We start from the raw sequence: 7,419 nt of genomic DNA, 5'->3' as shown, positions 1-7,419 counted from the left end.
GAATTTAGTTACTGATTTAGATAATAGCTCTGTCCCAGTCTCTCCCCATTAACACTTCTAGCACTAAGACCTAGTACACATCCTGCTCTTAAAATAAATTAAAGCAAGCGGAGTCCCTTATATGGATAGCAGGATATTTCCTTTAAAATGTCTTAGTTCCTGTTCAGTTAACAAAGTTCCCAGTGAGGCTTCCCACATAGGAACAGCAAGCCACAGGGATGAATGACTCCAGGGAACCTGCAAAGTTATTTTATACAGAACCAAGGGACCAAATCAGCCTCCACTATAGATAAGGTAACACGTCAATAGCTGCTTGTGTGTACAGATAGATAGGACTACATCTCTGTGCATGAGATCTGATCATGGATAATAGATACAGAGCAGATGCACTACACGGTACTAATGGGCACTAGTATACTCTCTGCAGGCATTTGTTTTGTTTTGGTTTATTAATATGACTTTTATGTTGCTTTGCATGCAGTCATTGTGGAAGCAGGATTGATTGTGTCATCCTTCTTCTGATATTCCTGGATGCATAATAATTGAAGCAGTCAACTGCTATTGTAGAACTACAAGTACCACAAAGCTCATGTGGACCTGCTAGCTAGTAATCTGCCTCCTGTAATTAAACATATTTTTGGTGCGGAGGAATACAATACACAGATTTTCAGCTGATGTAGGTCACAAGTCTCTGACAGCTTGCTGAGACCTGTAGTTCCCCAGCAATTGGGGGAACATGTGTTGCTACACCTGTTCTGGGGTGGGTAAAAGTTGTTTTCACTGATAGGAAACAATGTTGATAGCAAATAACAGTGACTGCAACAATATAATCAGTTGTGTAGACTGTCAGTTCTCCAGCAAAGATAGTGTGCTATGTTACAGTACTGTATATGTAGCCAGCTGCATAGTTTCTGTTGTGCAGTTGTTTCTGCATGATTATGGCCACTTCAGAGCGTGTTGCAAATTTATTGCAAGTACACAAAACTACTATAGTGTGGCATTTGCGCTGTATTGTATCCCTGACATGCTGTACTGTGCTTCAGACATACTGTACTATACTCCTGACATTCTGTACTGTACTCCTGACACACTGTACTGTATTCCTGACATTTTGTAACGGTACTCCTGACATACTGTACTGTACTCCTGACATACTGCACGGTACTCCTGATATACTGTGTAACGATATTTCTGACATACTCTACTATACTCCAGACATACTGTACGGTACTCCGGACATACTGTACTGTACTCCTGAGATGCTGTACTGTACTCCTGAGATGCTGTACTGTACTCCTGACATACTGTACTGTACTCCTGACATAATGTGCTGCATTCCTGACATACTGTACGGTACTCCTGACATGCTGTACTGTATTCTTGACATACTGTACGGTACTCCTGAGATGCTGTACTGTATTCCTGACATATTGTACTGTACTCCTGACATACTGTGCTGTACTCCTGACATAATGTACTGTACTCCTGACATACTGTACGGTACTCCTGACATACTGTACTGTATTCCTGACATACTGTGCTGTACTCCTGACATAATGTACGGTACTCCTGACATACTGTACGGTACTCCTGAGATGCTGTACTGTATTCCTGACATACTGTACTGTACTCCTGACATACTGTGCTGTACTCCTGACATAATGTACTGTATTCCTGACATACTGTACTGTATTCCTGACATACTGTACGGTACTCCTGAGATGCTGTACTGTACTCCTGACATGCTGTACTGTACTCCTGACCTGCTGTACTGTATTCCTGACATACTGTACTGTACTCCTGACATACTGTGCTGTATTCCTGACATACTGTACTGTACTCCTGACATACTGTGCTGTACTCCTGACATAATGTGCTGCATTCCTGACATACTGTACTGTACTCCTGACATGCTGTACTGTATTCTTGACATACTGTACGGTACTCCTGAGATGCTGTACTGTATTCCTGACATACTGTACTGTATTCCTGACATACTGTACTGTACTCCTGACATACTGTGCTGTACTCCTGACATAATGTACGGTACTCCTGACATACTGTACTGTACTCCTGACATACTGTACGGTACTCCTGACATACTGTACGGTATTCCTGACATACTGTACTGTACTCCTGACATACTGTGCTGTACTCCTGACATAATGTACGGTACTCCTGACATACTGTGCTGTACTCCTGACATACTGTACGGTACTCCTGAGATGCTGTACTGTATTCCTGACATACTGTACTGTACTCCTGACATACTGTGCTGTATTCCTGACATACTGTACTGTACTCCTGACATACTGTGCTGTACTGCTGACATACTGTACGGTACTCCTGACATACTGTACTGTATTCCTGACATACTGTACTGTACTCCTGACATACTGTGCTGTACTCCTGACATAATGTACGGTACTCCTGACATACTGTACTGTACTCCTGACATACTGTACTGTACTCCTGACATACTGTACGGTACTCCTGAGATGCTGTACTGTATTCCTGACATACTGTACTGTACTCCTGACATACTGTGCTGTACTCCTAAATCACTGTACTATACTGTACTCCTAACATATTGTTACTGTACATCTAACATACTGTACTGTACTCCTGTTATATTGTTTCTGTACTCCTGACATACTGTGCTGTACACCTGAAATACTGTGCTGTACTATACTCCTGACATGTACTGTACTCCTAACATGTTGGATAGCAGTATTTCTGACATACTGTTCTGTATTCCTGACATAGTGTACTTCTAAAACACTGTACTGTACACCTAACATTGTTACTCTACTGTACTCCTGAAACACTGTACTGTACTATACTGTACTCCTGAAATATTGCTATGGTACTCCTGACATACTGTACTGTGTTCCTGACACACTGTACTATACTGTACTCCTGATATATTGTTACTGTACTCCTGACATATTGCACATTACTGTACTCCTGACATACTGTACTGTGTTCCTGACATACTGTACTCCTCATATATTGTTACTGTACTCCTGACATATTGCACATCACTGTACTCCTGACATTCTGAACTGTACTCCTGACTTACTGTGCTGTACTGTACTGAGGCTTCGGTCATGTGGAGGGTCTGTCATGGAAAACATATTTTGCAAAAATAGCCATCTGTCATATTTGTTTTTGCAGTAGCCGTACCCCAGTCATAGTAGTTTGGTAACTTTATTACATTGTTTAAAACAAAGGAAGGGGCACAATGCATTCACTAATCATGTTTGTGTTGTGCTCCAGTAATTAGGACACCCAGAGGGATGAATGTTGGTCGCCTAGTATCAGCAGGAAACATTTTTAATACATTATTTTATTTTATATGTTTGAAGCATAAGAGGGGTCCTTTAATCGATTATCCATATCCCCAGAACATACATCGCTTTGCAGTTTTAGAGGGAATTCTTATCCAATAATAACAAATAAATGACTCCACATGAGATCTGTAACGTGTGATTGTGCAAAGCTTCCTTTTCTGCATGTACCAAAATGTCATCACGTTTTACTGACTCAGCGATATCTTTCTCCAAAACTGTCAACCACAGATTCTAATATATTACTGGTATTACAGACCACATTGTGCGCACTGGTGAATACGTGGGCGGATCAGTACGGCCAACCTGGGGAGTAATGAATTCACTAATGTGTCAAAACATTCATTTTTACTTGTTATGTAGAGATAAAATATCAGTCAAAGCTCTAACTTGCTGTATACATATATACTGTCACAATATCAGTCAAAGCTCTAACTTGCTGTATACATATATACTGTCACAATATCAGTCATAGCTCTAACTTGCTGTATACATATATACTGTCACAATATCAGTCAAAGCTCTAACTTGCTGTATACATATATACTGTCACAATATCAGTCAAAGCTCTAGCTTGCTGTATACATATATACTGTCACAATATCAGTCATAGCTCTAACTTGCTGTATACATATATACTGTCACAATATCAGTCAAAGCTCTAACTTGCTGTATACATATATACTGTCACAATATCAGTCAAAGCTCTAACTTGCTGTATACATATATACTGTCACAATATCAGTCATGGCTCTAACTTGCTGTATACATATATACTGTCACAATATCAGTCATGGCTCTAACTTGCTGTATACATATATACTGTCACAATATCAGTCATGGCTCTAACTTGCTGTATACATATATACTGTCACAATATCAGTCAAAGCTCTAACTTGCTGTATACATATATACTGTCACAATATCAGTCATAGCTCTAACTTGCTGCATACATATATACTGTCACAATATCAGTCATGGCTCTAACTTGCTGTATACATATATACTGTCACAATATCAGTCATGGCTCTAACTTGCTGTATACATATATACTATCACAATATCAGTCAAAGCTATAACTTGCTGTATACATATATACTGTCACAATATCAGTCATGGCTCTAACTTGCTGTATACATATATACTGTCACAATATCAGTCAAAGCTCTAACTTGCTGTATACATATATACTGTCACAATACCAGTCAAAGCTCTAACTTGCTGTATACATATATACTGTCACAATATCAGTCAAAGCTCTAACTTGCTGTATAGATATATACGGCCACAATATCAGTCAAAGCTCTAACTTGCTGTATACATATATACTGTCACAATATCAGTCATGGCTCTAACTTGCTGTATACATATATACTGTCACAATATCAGTCATAGCTCTAACTTGCTGTATACATATATACTGTCACAATATCAGTCAAAGCTCTAACTTGCTGAATACATATATACTGTCACAATATCAGTCATGGCTCTAACTTGCTGTATACATATATACTGTCACAATATCAGTCATGGCTCTAACTTGCTGTATACATATATACTGTCACAATATCAGTCATAGCTCTAACTTGCTGTATACATATATACTGTCACAATATCAGTCATAGCTCTAACTTGCTGCATACATATATACTGTCACAATATCAGTCATGGCTCTAACTTGCTGTATACATATATACTGTCACAATATCAGTCATGGCTCTAACTTGCTGTATACATATATACTGTCACAATATCAGTCATAGCTCTAACTTGCTGTATACATATATACTGTCACAATATCAGTCAAAGCTCTAACTTGCTGAATACATATATACTGTCACAATATCAGTCATGGCTCTAACTTGCTGTATACATATATACTGTCACAATATCAGTCATGGCTCTAACTTGCTGTATACATATATACTGTCACAATATCAGTCATAGCTCTAACTTGCTGTATACATATATACTGTCACAATATCAGTCATGGCTCTAACTTGCTGTATACATATATACTGTCACAATATCAGTCATGGCTCTAACTTGCTGTATACATATATACTGTCACAATATCAGTCATGGCTCTAACTTGCTGTATACATATATACTGTCACAATATCAGTCATGGCTCTAACTTGCTGTATACATATATACTGTCACAATATCAGTCATGGCTCTAACTTGCTGTATACATATATACTGTCACAATATCAGTCATAGCTCTAACTTGCTGTATACATATATACTGTCACAATATCAGTCATAGCTCTAACTTGCTGTATACATATATACTGTCACAATATCAGTCATGGCTCTAACTTGCTGTATACATATATACTGTCACAATATCAGTCATAGCTCTAACTTGCTGTATACATATATACTGTCACAATATCAGTCAAAGCTCTAACTTGCTGTAAACATATATACTGTCACAATATCAGTCAAGGCTCTAACTTGCTGCATACATATATACTGTCACAATATCAGTCATGGCTCTAACTTGCTGTATACATATATACTGTCACAATATCAGTCAAGGCTCTAACTTACTGTATACATATATACTGTCACAATATCAGTCAAAGCTCTAACTTGCTGTATACATATATACTGTCACAATATCAGTCAAAGCTCTAACTTGCTGTATACATATATACTGTCACAATATCAGTCAAAGCTCTAACTTGCTGTATACATATATACTGTCACAATATCAGTCAAAGCTCTAACTTGCTGTATACATATATATGGTCACAATATCAGTCAAAGCTCTAACTTGCTGTATACGTATATACTGTCACAATATCAGTCAAAGCTCTAACTTGCTGTATACATATATACTGTTACAATATCAGTCATGGCTCTAACTTGCTGTATACATATATACTGTCACAATATCAGTCAAAGCTCTAACTTGCTGTATACATATATACTGTCACAATATCAGTCAAAGCTCTAGCTTGCTGTATACATATATACTGTCACAATATCAGTCAAAGCTCTAACTTGCTGTATACATATATACTGTCACAATATCAGTCAAAGCTCTAACTTGCTGTATACATATATACTGTCACAATATCAGTCAAAGCTCTAACTTGCTGTATACATATATACTGTTACAATATCAGTCATGGCTCTAACTTGCTGTATACATATATACTGTCACAATATCAGTCAAAGCTCTAACTTGCTGTATACATATATACTGTCACAATATCAGTCAAAGCTGTAACTTGCTGTATACATATATATGGTCACAATATCAGTCAAAGCTCTAACTTGCTGTATACATATATACTGTTACAATATCAGTCATGGCTCTAACTTGCTGTATACATATATACTGTCACAATATCAGTCATGGCTCTAACTTGCTGTATACATATATACTGTCACAATATCAGTCAAAGCTCTAACTTGCTGTATACATATATATGGTCACAATATCAGTCTACGTATGTAAAGAGGTTTTTAAAAAGGATTGTAAGATGTGCGAGTTCGGTTTACTCGGTTCTTTTCGTCACATTAGCGCAAGTTCGGATTCATCTTATTGGTTACCCAGCTCTCACGTGTTTTGGATAGCCAGCAAGATAAATCCGAACTTGTGCTAATTTGGCAAAACCAACCGAGTAAAACCGAACTCGCACATCAGATACATTAACCTTATTAATATGTATATCCTGTTGCAATGTTATAATAAATACATTGGGCTCTATGTACTAGTGTGCAGCGGATGTAGGACCCTGCTTAAAATAATTGTTTGTTATAGACAAAGTAATTCTGCTCCATCCTGTATTTGTCTTAGTTTTCTTTTGTGCTTTTCAGCAAAGTCGTTATAGAAGGAGTCAGAGTGATTTCTGTTCTGTTGCCCTGAGGTTACGCCACCTGTTTGCTGTGACCACCACATCGGATATAATTGAACCCAAAGAGCTGGTCTGTGTTGTATCCTGGGGCAACAAACAGAAACTCTTCTGTCTGCTGCTATAAAGGCAGTGCTGAAAGGCATAAAGCAAATTAATTTAGTAAAAGTTTCAGGAAGGAGTTTACAAGCCAATTATTT

The 7,419-nt window shown here is 37.8% G+C and overlaps 1 protein-coding gene across 1 annotated transcript in view; it reads left to right on the top strand.

Moving 5' to 3' along the window:
* Positions 1-227: 227 nt before the first annotated feature.
* The window catches only part of LRRC32 (leucine rich repeat containing 32), a 51,694-nt gene continuing 44,502 nt past the window's right edge, over positions 228-7,419 (top strand). The window contains exon 1 of the mRNA XM_088473807.1: positions 228-294. The gene's annotated coding sequence lies outside the window, so the exon portion shown is untranslated. The remainder of the gene's footprint in view (positions 295-7,419) is intronic.

The sequence above is a fragment of the Taudactylus pleione genome, unplaced genomic scaffold (genome assembly GCF_031769625.1).
Source record: "Taudactylus pleione unplaced genomic scaffold, aTauple2 ptg000140l, whole genome shotgun sequence".
In the NCBI taxonomy this organism is placed as follows: domain Eukaryota; kingdom Metazoa; phylum Chordata; class Amphibia; order Anura; family Myobatrachidae; genus Taudactylus; species Taudactylus pleione.
This window is presented reverse-complemented; position numbering and strand designations above follow the sequence as displayed.